An 11,492-nucleotide genomic window follows, 5' to 3' on the forward strand; every position below is an offset into this window, starting at 1 on the left:
TGCAGAAACACTCATGGAGTCTTTAGATTTTCTGCCAAGCGGAGCTCCAAGTCCGTTAAGGAGATGGTAGCAATTTATAGGGCAAGGATTTTATCTATTGCCACATAAGGGACTGGTGTGTGGGGCTACTACAATAGTAAAGTGCTTCAGACCGAGGAAAATTGTTTCCTCAAACGCCTTCTTTGTCTGCCCACTAGGGCTTCTTCTGAGATCATTCATGGAGAAATAGGGCTCCAGCACCTTTCAGAGATAGTTGCACGTCGTCCTCTGCTGCTCTGGCGTTCCATATGGATCAAAGAGGAAACTAGTTTTACAACGTCCATCATTCTAGAATGTTTTACCTTGGACAATGTACTGACGATCCTTTGGTTACTATACATTGATTTTATGTACAGTAAACTATTTAAGGTATCAATTCGAACTAACCCTCTGCTAGTCTCATCACTTAGTAAGCAGTCTATTAGAGAAAATGTTATGAATTATAAGAGGGAAGTCCGGCTGGATTGCGAGATAAGGAAACCAACTGTCTAGTTTTATCTAACACTTACTGTAATGGAGGGTTGTCAAGACTATTTAATTTATATTCCTAATCTCATGCATCGTTTTGCACTAGTTGGATTCAGATTAGGAATTGTCCACCTTCCCCAACCTGAAAATGGGTCCCCTGAATTCGACTCCTTGATCATGTGATGAGCAAAGTAGGCAAAGAACTGTGCGTTTTAAGTTGTTTTTATTCTGGTCTTAGAAGTTATTACCTAAAACCACTTATACTTGTGTATGGCAGTGGATCGCATACTGCAGCCCTAAAATACTTGTTCGAATTAAATGATGCTTGTTAAATGATGTTTGTCTCAATGTATCACTTTTTATTATTGATGCAATTAACATTCGTAAAAGCATCCCTGTTTCATTATAGTGATGACTCAACTAAGTTTTCAAATAGAGATTGTACCCCGTTTAAACATTTTTAAGTGTTTTTAGACATGACCAATTTTGTTTCCTTGTTGTATACGGAGTATTGCCTTGTATTATCTTTTATAACTCTTAGCTCTCTATGTGTAATGCATTTAGTTTTTTCTATCTATGTATACTTTTATGGATGTTTTAAATATACCGAATAAAGTTTTTGAAATCGAAATCGACAACCCAGTACAGCAACTGTGAAAATAAGAAATACTATAAAGTAACCTGCAGAGCTGCTCAAATCTGTCAACTTGTGGAAAACCATAGGTTTTACACACTTACTCATCCATCACACTAATAAGTGCTGCATTCCGAAACACGATAACCGCTCCTCGTTGCTCCTCTCACGTGACATGGAAACATTTCCCACACAGGATCAAAACAAAGACAACACTCTTCCAACAAACCACACACCATCCACGATATAGTGGGTTAACCAAGTGCTTCAGCGTCCCACATAGGGGTAGGTAACGCTATATAAATCTGGCAATACAACACAATAACCATTATCCTTCCCTCAAGCTATTAACAATCTCACGTTAATTAGGACAGCACCGACTTCCTGACAGTCTCGACATCGGTATTAAAGTATTTGACAAGAGACAACAGAGGGGCGACCTACTCGGTTAATCACACATACTCGAGTTCTTTGTGTAGAACAGGCAATACAACCCAAGCCACAAGTAAGTCCATAATTTACGATATTTAGTTCTGGTATGGCTAAATGTCACAGGGGAGGACAGTACACTGTAGGGAACGGAATGTTTTTGTTTCCATTCTTGTTTGGAGATCCTCGTTTGTAGCCGAAAAATACTGAAAGACAGAACTCTGTCACTAGTGGGCCAGTTCATTCATCTCAAGAGAGGCAAACGGAGACTACAGATGGTGTTAATTTTGAACCAAGGCAAATTCAATAAAATGGTTTTGCCAAACAAAACCAACAACAAAAAGTATCATTCCCTAGAAACACCAACTCTCCACCAGCACTAACCAACAAAACAACAGCCATGCCATAAAATCCCTTCAGCATTAGAAATATGCGTTAACCTGGCTGATAAACCATAGAAGTGCTGAAATCACCCCGTCAACCACTATACTCGAATGGCAGTTGTTTTTAAAGCATCTTTCTGCAAGGCACCACTACCGAACTGTAACCAACTACGGTCTGGGATCACAGGTAGCAGGGCAGGGACTGGTACGGGGCCACATGCCGGCAGGCGTTATGGGACTCTGACTCTAGATATTTCCTGGCCCTGCCCGCTCGTTCGTTCACCCGAGGTGCCCCACTCACAGGCTATGTCCCAGTTGTTGCTCTTCCTGCACACTCGGATGCTGCGACTCCCGGGGTCCTCGCGTTCCTGGAAGTGTTTCCGGGGCTCCTGAAGTGCAGAAACGACGCCTCCTTTCCAGGACGCGTCGGACGTTGTTACCCCTAACAACAGCCTAGCGGAGGATGGCGACGACCGACGGAGATTATCGAGTGGTGTCATCGGAAACCGCCGAAGGGTTACGGAAATTAGCGAGGCTGTCCGACTGGTCTATGTTGCGCAGGCGCCGTACAGCGGCGACTTTACTTTATGGTTGTTGGTTGTTGCAGTTTTATATAGTGTGAAATCTACCCGAAGAGAGTATATAAGCACCAATTGCATTGCAGACGGACACATTCATTTTAGGCACGGAGATATTAAGCGATTTCCCCAGAATCACAGAATGCTTGATCTTTCAGCCAGACTCAAACCTGGTTCCTCAGCTTCAAAGTCCGCTGCTCTAACCCCTAGGCCAAACTCGCCGAAAATAAATGCTGTGAACATATGAAACAAGTGTTGGCAAAGCAACTAGGTCACTCTCAAATTCAAATTTCAAAGCTTTATTCGACAGCAAGTCATAAAAACATTACACCACATTACAACCTACAATGAATAAATACTAAATTTTTTGTTTAAAAATCCTCATATTAAAATCTTATTAAACTAAGCTGTCTTGTTCAATTTAAAACAATTCATAAACATCAATTAAAACAGTTCAATTTAGCATTTAAATAAAATTTAACCATACAAAATTCAATGGCAATAATTCATTAAGCATCAACGGAATGCTGAATATCGCGGGCCCGTATTGTCCAAGCCCCCCCAAAAATTTTGCAACTGCAATAGCAATGCACGGTGTGCAGTCTGTTTCAAGGATTCTTAGCGCCTCTATACCTCTACGTGTGCCCAGATTTAAACACGCAGGTTTTAAGCACCTACGGCGAGGATTTGCGTACAAGGGACATACAAACATCAAATGGGAAATGTTCTCGAGCATGGTTTTGCAATGATGGCATTTGTCACCTTTAGTTGGAGACCATTTGTTAGTAAATATATTTAGAGGAAGGGTACCAATTCTAAATTGGAAATACAATTTCCTATCAAACAGCCGTTCAATAATGTCCCAAAACGGCTCATAAGATGGTAAAGGCCTGATATCAAGAAAACGTTCGGTCAGCCCAGTAATGGGACCATTTCTATAACCAAGCGACCAGATCCTGTCCCAGTATATTTTTTTCAGAGTTACCTTTGATGGGAACCCTGTATCATTGGGGCTATTCCATAAATTACCTAATTCCAACTTAATTAACAAACCCCTTAGTTCCTTCAGCCAGGGAATACAATGAAAACGATCTGCCCCAATAACATCTCGTAGGGCAGTGGCATAATGGGACAATTCAGGGGTCGTCATTACCCTCCTCCAATATAACAACGGTCGCAGCCGTGCCAAATCCTCTATTTTCTTTCTCCCCAGATCGTAGGCTATTGGAATGGTTGGGGTACTTTGGGGAACCCCAATTAAGCTACGTAGAAACCTGTTCTCCGCCAGTGTTAATTGCTTTAAATTTGAGAATCCCCAAAGTTCAGACCCGTACAAGGAGGCACTCACTACTTTCATATTATAGATTTCCAGGGCAGGACTAATTAGTTTTGTCATTGACGCTTTGTGCTTATTTAATATTACGCCCGCATTTTGATGGAATTTCAAAACTGCCATATCAGTATGATTTTTCCATCCCATATTGCTCTGGAGTAAAATTCCGAGGTATGTGAAAGCCTCAACCTGTTCTAGGGGTGTTCCGTTAAAATTAATTTTCCCTTTGAAGGTTTTTCGCTGGTTGAGGCACATAAACTTAGTTTTGGAAGTGTTTAATTCAAGGCCGCGCATCTGGCAAAACTCGCCAAATGCGTTGACTGCCTTCTGTAGCCCACTTGGAGTTCGAGAAACTATCAGCGTGTCGTCCGCAAACATGAGAACTGGAACGCGTGCGCCTGCCAAGACAGGAGCATCGGTGGGGGACTGGCTCAGATGGTCTACTATGCCACTGATGTAAATAGAAAACAGTTTGGGCGCCAAGACGAACCCCTGCCGAACACCACGCTCGACAGGGAATGGGTCGGTCACCTCACCCTGAGCCCCCCACCTAATTCTGGCGTAATTGTTCTCATGCAAACGGACGATCAACGTTAACAGTTCGGGGCTCACCCCAGCATCAGCAAGTACCCTCCAAAGTTTGTTACGAGGAACTAAGTCGAATGCTGATTTTAAATCAACAAAAACAGCGTAAAGGGTCCCCTTGGATAGGGTCACATTCCTCCAATAAAGAGCAATAAAAAAGAAAACTTGATCAATCGAGCTCGTGCAAGGGCGAAAGCCAGCTTGGTATGGCGACAAAATTTTGTTTTCTTCTACCCAAGATTGCAGTTTATTTTGCACTAGCCGTCCTATCACTTTTTGTACAGAATCTATAAGACTGATAGGTCTGTAATTACCTGGTAGAGCTTTGTCCCCCTTTTTATACACCGGGATTATTTTCGCACCCAGCCAAGAACCGGGTATGGGTGCCCCCATGGCCACTGAATTTGCTAGCCATTCAAGGTACTGACCCCAAGTTGCCCGATCACTCAAGAATATATCAGCAGGTATCCCATCCATACCTAGAGCCTTACCACCGGTCACACAATCCAAAGCTATATTTACCTCTTTTGCCGTAAATAGCTGATGGTGGTAGTATACTGTTGGGGGTACTATGCTATCGCCTACAGTTTGATCACAAGCATATTGAGGTTTGAAAAAATCAATCCATTGATCTTTTGCTACATTGTTTTTTGGGGTTTCTGCTCTCCCTCCTCTATCCCACTTGACTAGGGCCCAAAAACGTTTTTGGTCCTTTGCCATACAAGCGGACTTTAAATCCCGCCAATAGTCCTCGTCCCATTGCCTCTTGGCTACTTTCTGGGCCTTCCTGTACTTGTCTCTTGCCTCTTTTACTGGCTGGTTGTTCCTTGATCTAAGTTGAACACTAAGATTTCTGCAAGCTGATCTACAGGCCTGGTTGTACCACCCCATTACAGGAGGATTTTTGTTGGCGTTTGCAGGTTTTTTAGACTTCATGAAGTACCCTTGAAGTTTGATGAAAAATTTTGTATGGGCCTCTAACATAAGTATCGGAAAGTGGGGATTTTTACTAAGTAGGTTAATATTCGCTACTTCTTCAGCAACCACCTTTTTAAGGGCCTCCAAACTCTCAGGGTTCTCGATCACTCTCTCCCAATTTATGTGTCTCAGATTGTTCGAGGCTACAATATCCAGGGGAACCATTCTACCCCCTTGCCTTAGTTCTCTTGAGCCCTCACAGGCTAAGAATTCTATGCAGAGTGGATTATGGTCACTTTCCAACCTGTTGCTCATGTCAATCAGCCTGTGCCATTCCCTGATATCCACAAGGAAATAATCAATTCTGCTCGAAGACCTCCCATTGTCGAAAGTATTAGCTCCCTGACAATCGGAAGTCATGCGTCCATTCACTGCTCTTAGTCCTCTCACCAGACATAAGCTTTTAAGATGAATGGCCGCTGCTGACCATCTTCGAACTGTAAACAGTCATAATATCTATTCCAAAATATAGAATGGACATAATATCGAAGTAAAAATATAGAATGGACAAAATATCGAATGGACACAATATAGTGGTTAAAAATATCGAATTTAAGGTAAGTAATATCGATTTTTGAAATATAGAAGTCAAAATATCGAAGTATACAATATAGGCATTAAATATATCGATTTTTTAATAATATTAATTTTTTTAAAGTGTTTTGTATGTTAGTATATGTGTGAAAAGTGTATATTAATTTTTGTAATGTATGTTTAATGTATTTTAAGTAATGAATTTTATGTTATTTAATTTTTGCGTAATTTATTTCTGTAGCGGGTTGTGGGTTTATAGGGGAATAGGGTGAGAAGTAATTTAATTATATTAAATTAAATATTAATTTTTAGCAATTATTATTAATTTGTAAATAAATTTTGCTTTTTAGTTCTCTAGCGGGTTGTGGGTTTATAGGGGAATAGGGTGGGAAGTATTTTAATTGTAATTAATTAAATATTTTTATTTATTTATTGGTATTCATTTTGAATTTATTTTTATTTTTTAATTGGTAATTAATTTTTATTAATTGATTAATTGTTAATTATGTTAATTTTCTAAATTTATTTTCTGTAGCGGGTTGTGGGTTTATAGGGGAATAGGGTGGGAAGTAATTTAATTGTAATTAAGTAAATAATTTTTTTCATTCATTGGTATTGATTTGAAATTTATTGTTAATTAATTTTTAATTGGTATTTATTTCTATTAATTTGCAATTATTTTTATTAATTGGTAATTATTTTGTATTAATTAAATATTTGATAATTATGATAATTGTATTAATGTATTTTCTGTAGTGGGATGTGGGTTTATAGGGGAATAGGGTGGGAAGTAATGTAATTGTAATTAATTACATGTTAAAAATACTTTTAGTGTATTGATAATTAATTTACTGTTAATTTTTAATTGGTATTAATTTGTATTATTAATTAGTTTTTGTTATTGAAAATTAATTAGTTGTTAAATAATTATGAACAGGTTATTAATTTTTAATAACTAATATGTAGTTGTATTTCTAATTAATTATTACATAATATTAAATTGGTTATTAATTTCAATTAATGTTTTATTGGGATTGATATTTAATTTATTTTTAATAATATATTAAATCATTACTTTCCCTACTGTTAAACTCACTGGAGTGGGAATAGTAATTTTCACCCTCCCGCTATCCCACGCTTTCTCTACTGTTGCACTCTCTGGAGTGGGAATAGTATTTTTTACCCCTACGCTATCCAACGCTTTCCCTACTGTTGCACTCTCTGGAGTGGAAATAGTAATTTTTACCCCTACGCTATCCAAAGCTTTCCCTAATGTTGCACTATCTGGAGTGGGAATAGTAATTTTCACACTCCCGCTATCCAACGCTTTCCCTACTGCTGCACTCTCTGGAGTGGGAATAGTATTTTTTACCCCTACGTTATCCAACGCTTTCCCTACTGTTGCACTCTCTGGAGTGGGAATAGTAATTTTTACCCTGACGCTATCCAATGCTTTCTCTACTGTTGTACTCTCTGGAGTGGAAATAGTAATTTTTACCCTTTGAATATCCAACGCTTTCCCTACTGTTGCACTCTCTGGAGTTGGAATAGTAATTTTTACCCCTACGCTATCCAACGCTTTCCCTACTGTTGCACGCTCTGGAGTTGGAATAGTAATTTTTAACCTCCCGCTATCCAACGCTTTCCCTACTGTTGCACTCTCTGGAGTGGGAATAGTAATTTTTACCCTTATGCTATCCAACGCTTTCCCTACTGTTGCACTCACTGGAGTGGGAATAGTATTTTTTACCCCTACGCTATCCAACACTTTCCCTACTGTTGCACTCTCTGGAGTGGGAATATTAATTTTTACCCCTACGCTATCCAACGCATTCCCTACTGTTGCACTTTCTGGAGTGGGAATAGTATTTTTTACCCCTACGCTATCCAACACTTTCCCTACTGTTGCACTCACTGGAGTGGGAATAGTATTTTTTATCCCTCCCGCTATCCAACTCTTTCCCTACTGTTGCACTCTCTGGAGTGGGAATAGTAATTTTTACCCTTACGCTATCCAACGCTTTCCCTACTGTTGCACTCACTGGAGTGGGAATAGTATTTTTTACCCCTACGCTATCCAACGCTTTTCCTACTGTTGTACTCTCTTGAGTGGGAATAGTAATTTTTACCCCTACGCTATCCAACACTTTCCCTACTGTTGCACTCTCTAGAGTGGGAATAGTATTTTTTACCCCTACGCTATCCAACGCTTTCCCTACTGTTGCACTCACTGGAGTGGGAATAGTATTTTTTACCCCTACGCTATCCAACGCTTTCCCTACTGTTGCACTCACTGGAGTGGTAATATTAAATGTTACCCTCCTGCTATCCTACGGTAAAATATTGTACATTTTTTATTAATAACTTAAATTAATTATATCTTAATTTTAAGGTTATTTGAGTATTTTTAAGTATGTTTTAGTTAATTATATTTATTATTTCATTAATTTTAAATTACTTTTAAGACATTTCAAAAAATTCGATATTTTGACTAACTATATTTTTTACAGACTATATTTTGGATTCGATATTTTTGTACTTACCTGTTTGTAGATAGGAATAAGATATTTTGGCATTCTATATTTTGATGACTATATTTTGGTAAGTCTATATTTTGTCATTCTATATTATGTCAGTGATCCTCTTCGAACCCCTGGTAGTTCCAATTGAGGCACACCCCACTTACTGTCCTCTTCTGCAGCCAAAAATTGGTCCTCCTGTCCCAACGGTTCAAAGGGGGTATTAACATCACCCCTACTTCCGAAATTTGGCCTCCCACAACCCCCCTAGCATAGATGTTAAAAATGACCATTCCCTGTCCATTGAGCCATGTAATGTTTACAGACAGGATATCAGTTAATGGAGAATTCCTAAGCCTGATTTTGCAATGTAATGACTGACGAACCCAAATTATTAGCCCACCAGACGAGCGCCCTTTGGGATTTTTCGTAGCCAGCACATGAAAGCTAAGGAACCCAACTCGATGCACTGGGATCAATGACCAAGTTTCTTGAAATAAAATAATGTCATATTGGTCAATACATTTGCACCATTCTGGAGACACTATCTTATTGGAAATTCCAGCTAAATTCCATGAGAGGATGAACAGCCTAGCCCCCACTGCAGAGGGGCATGACAGGTCTTGAGATGTTAAAGGATCTTGGATTGTAGCCTCCTCTCTAGATTCAAATCCTAAGTTTGCAACCGTAGGGTCTACTGTAGCTAAAAAGGGAAAGTCTGGGCTCGGCCTGATGCGAATCGCAGGATGCTTACCAAGAGTCAGCCGCACAGGGCTACTGAACTCTGATAAGGACCCTGAGATAATTGGGACCCCCACCCTCTTTTCTATATGTGCATGGGTGCTGTTGGAAAGTACAGATCCACAGATTGGGGGTACAGAGCTCCTATCAGACTCCCTTGATTCTATAAGCGTAGTGCTAACACCACCTCCAAGTCAATCGCATTCGTTTAGGTCGGACAATGCAGCAACCCTGTTTTCCAAGTTAACCCCCATTCACTCACTTGAGCACCCCTGGTCCCATTATTCAATACCAAATTACACTTAGTCCTTAGTACACTAGAATTCACTCTTGTACCCCCTTTGCCATAGAAGAAGTGAAGTGTAAGCGGAATTATATCAGTGCTCCAACGTAGGGGGGGGAGTATATTTGCCAATACTTCTGGGAGTACTTCTGGACATGAAAAAGTCAAAACAACACAGTCACCTCCAAATTTTTTCGGGCCCGTCCCTACCCAGCCCACCCTTCTTGCCATAGTTATTTCCCCAGCAAGTTGTTGTTTACCCCTTGCGGTTATCAGCATGTTATAAGACAGCCAATGTAGGGCTTTGCTCATCAGCGAGGATGTAGATTCTATCTGGCCAGCTTTCAAAAGGGGTACATTAGCCAAAACAAGGACAAGGGGAGAGGCTTCTACAACCAATTCAACTGGGCCTTTCTCTAAACATGGTGCTATAGGTCTAGGTAGGAGATTTTCTATTGCAGGCACTTGGTCGTCAATTCTTGCTTGGTAGGGAGTGGGTGGAGGAATCGCTGTCGTCCCACCGCCCACCATGCTTCCTTGGGGGGCCACTACTGAGGGAGCTCTATTTACAATTAATTTTGAGATGTTACCCACCTCCTCCACTTTTTTATTTTGGAGCCTCCCTAGTCTGTTGACCTCGGCAGTTAGCCTATCTATTTTGGCTATCAGCGGTTTAGTGATGGACTTGATCTTGGAGTCGATCATACTAGCTAATTTATTAATGAGCTCGTCTTCCAACATCATGTTCCCCTCGTGACCCCATTCCCTTCGTCTATAGCTTTTCTTTTGGGGGGAGAAGCTATCCTTTTCCTGCTCGAACGTAACCCACCCCGCTTAGTCTGGCTAACTCTACACGCTCTCACTACTCTACGCGTGGGCGCAGCCACTGGGGATGGGGGTTTATATGCTATCATTTCTGTGTCATCCTCAGAGTCATTCTCTAGGTGCACAACAGGGGATGCATTTTCAATCATAATGTCACTAGCAGGAGTGTCTATGTCCAGTACAACAGGGCTAATATCCATCGTTGGGGGTGCTGAATTAAGGGGTTCTTGTGGAAGACTCTGCGAACTGCTAGGAGGAGAAACACTTAACCCAAACAACATCCTTCGCTTGCTATTGATGTTATTAACGGCCTGAACTAAATAGTTGTCCATGGTATTTGACACTGAGGGGGTCTTTTGCTTCGACATGATATCTACCCCTTAGCTAACCACACAATTTCTGTGTGCACAAGTATGAATGAGATTGAAATAATAAGCCAAAAATTACAATACCAAATAAGGAAATAACACTCTAGGGCCACAATGGTAAACAACAAAAAATGAATCTCACAAAGTTTGAGCACAGATCGTCATGGGGTAAATGTCAGGCAGGGGTCCAGGGCCAGTCCAGTCGCGGCCAGTCTCGGACTGTCCAAGACTGTCCGCCCTTTGACCGGGCTTCGTCCGGGCATCCCGCTCGCGTCCCGTGACGCGGGAAGAGCGCGCAATTTCTAGCGCCTACGGTGTCAGGCGATGACGTGGGGCTCCGCTATGCCCCCTGGGAATTGTAGTTTTCCCACTTCCTCCACTCGGCGGCCAGGTGTGTCTTACGGCGGCGGGAGGGCACTATCCAGGCGTTTTCTTGAACGTCTCGCTGGAAGAGCACATTTTCCCCTCACAGACTCAGGCAAGAGCAATTCAGGTAGGGAAGACCCGCTCCACCGGGAGAGCGCGCAATTTCTAGCACCTCCGGTGTCGGGCGATGATGTGGGGCTCCGCTATGCCCCCTGGGAATTGTAGTTTTCCCGCTTCCTCCACTCGGCGGCCAGGTGTGTCTTACGGCGGAGGGAGGGCACTATCCAGGCGTTTTCTTGAGCGTCTCGCTGGAAGAGCACGCTTTCCCCTCACAGACTCAGGCAAGAGAAATTCAGGTAGGGAAGACCCGCTCCACCGGGAGAGCGCGCAATTTCTAGCACCTCCGGTGTCGGGCGATGACGTGGGGCT

General features: G+C 41.5%; 1 protein-coding gene across 1 annotated transcript in view; it reads right to left on the minus strand.

Annotated features, from left to right (window-relative positions):
* Nucleotides 1-2,472, minus strand: part of IFT140 (intraflagellar transport 140) — a 1,373,663-nt gene extending 1,371,191 nt beyond the window's left edge. The window contains exon 1 of the mRNA XM_086941301.1: nt 2,255-2,472. The gene's annotated coding sequence lies outside the window, so the exon portion shown is untranslated. The remainder of the gene's footprint in view (nt 1-2,254) is intronic.
* Nucleotides 2,473-11,492: the final 9,020 nt, after the last annotated feature.

This window comes from Lissotriton vulgaris, chromosome 10, assembly GCF_964263255.1.
Source record: "Lissotriton vulgaris chromosome 10, aLisVul1.2, whole genome shotgun sequence".
Classification (NCBI taxonomy): Eukaryota; Metazoa; Chordata; class Amphibia; order Caudata; family Salamandridae; genus Lissotriton; species Lissotriton vulgaris.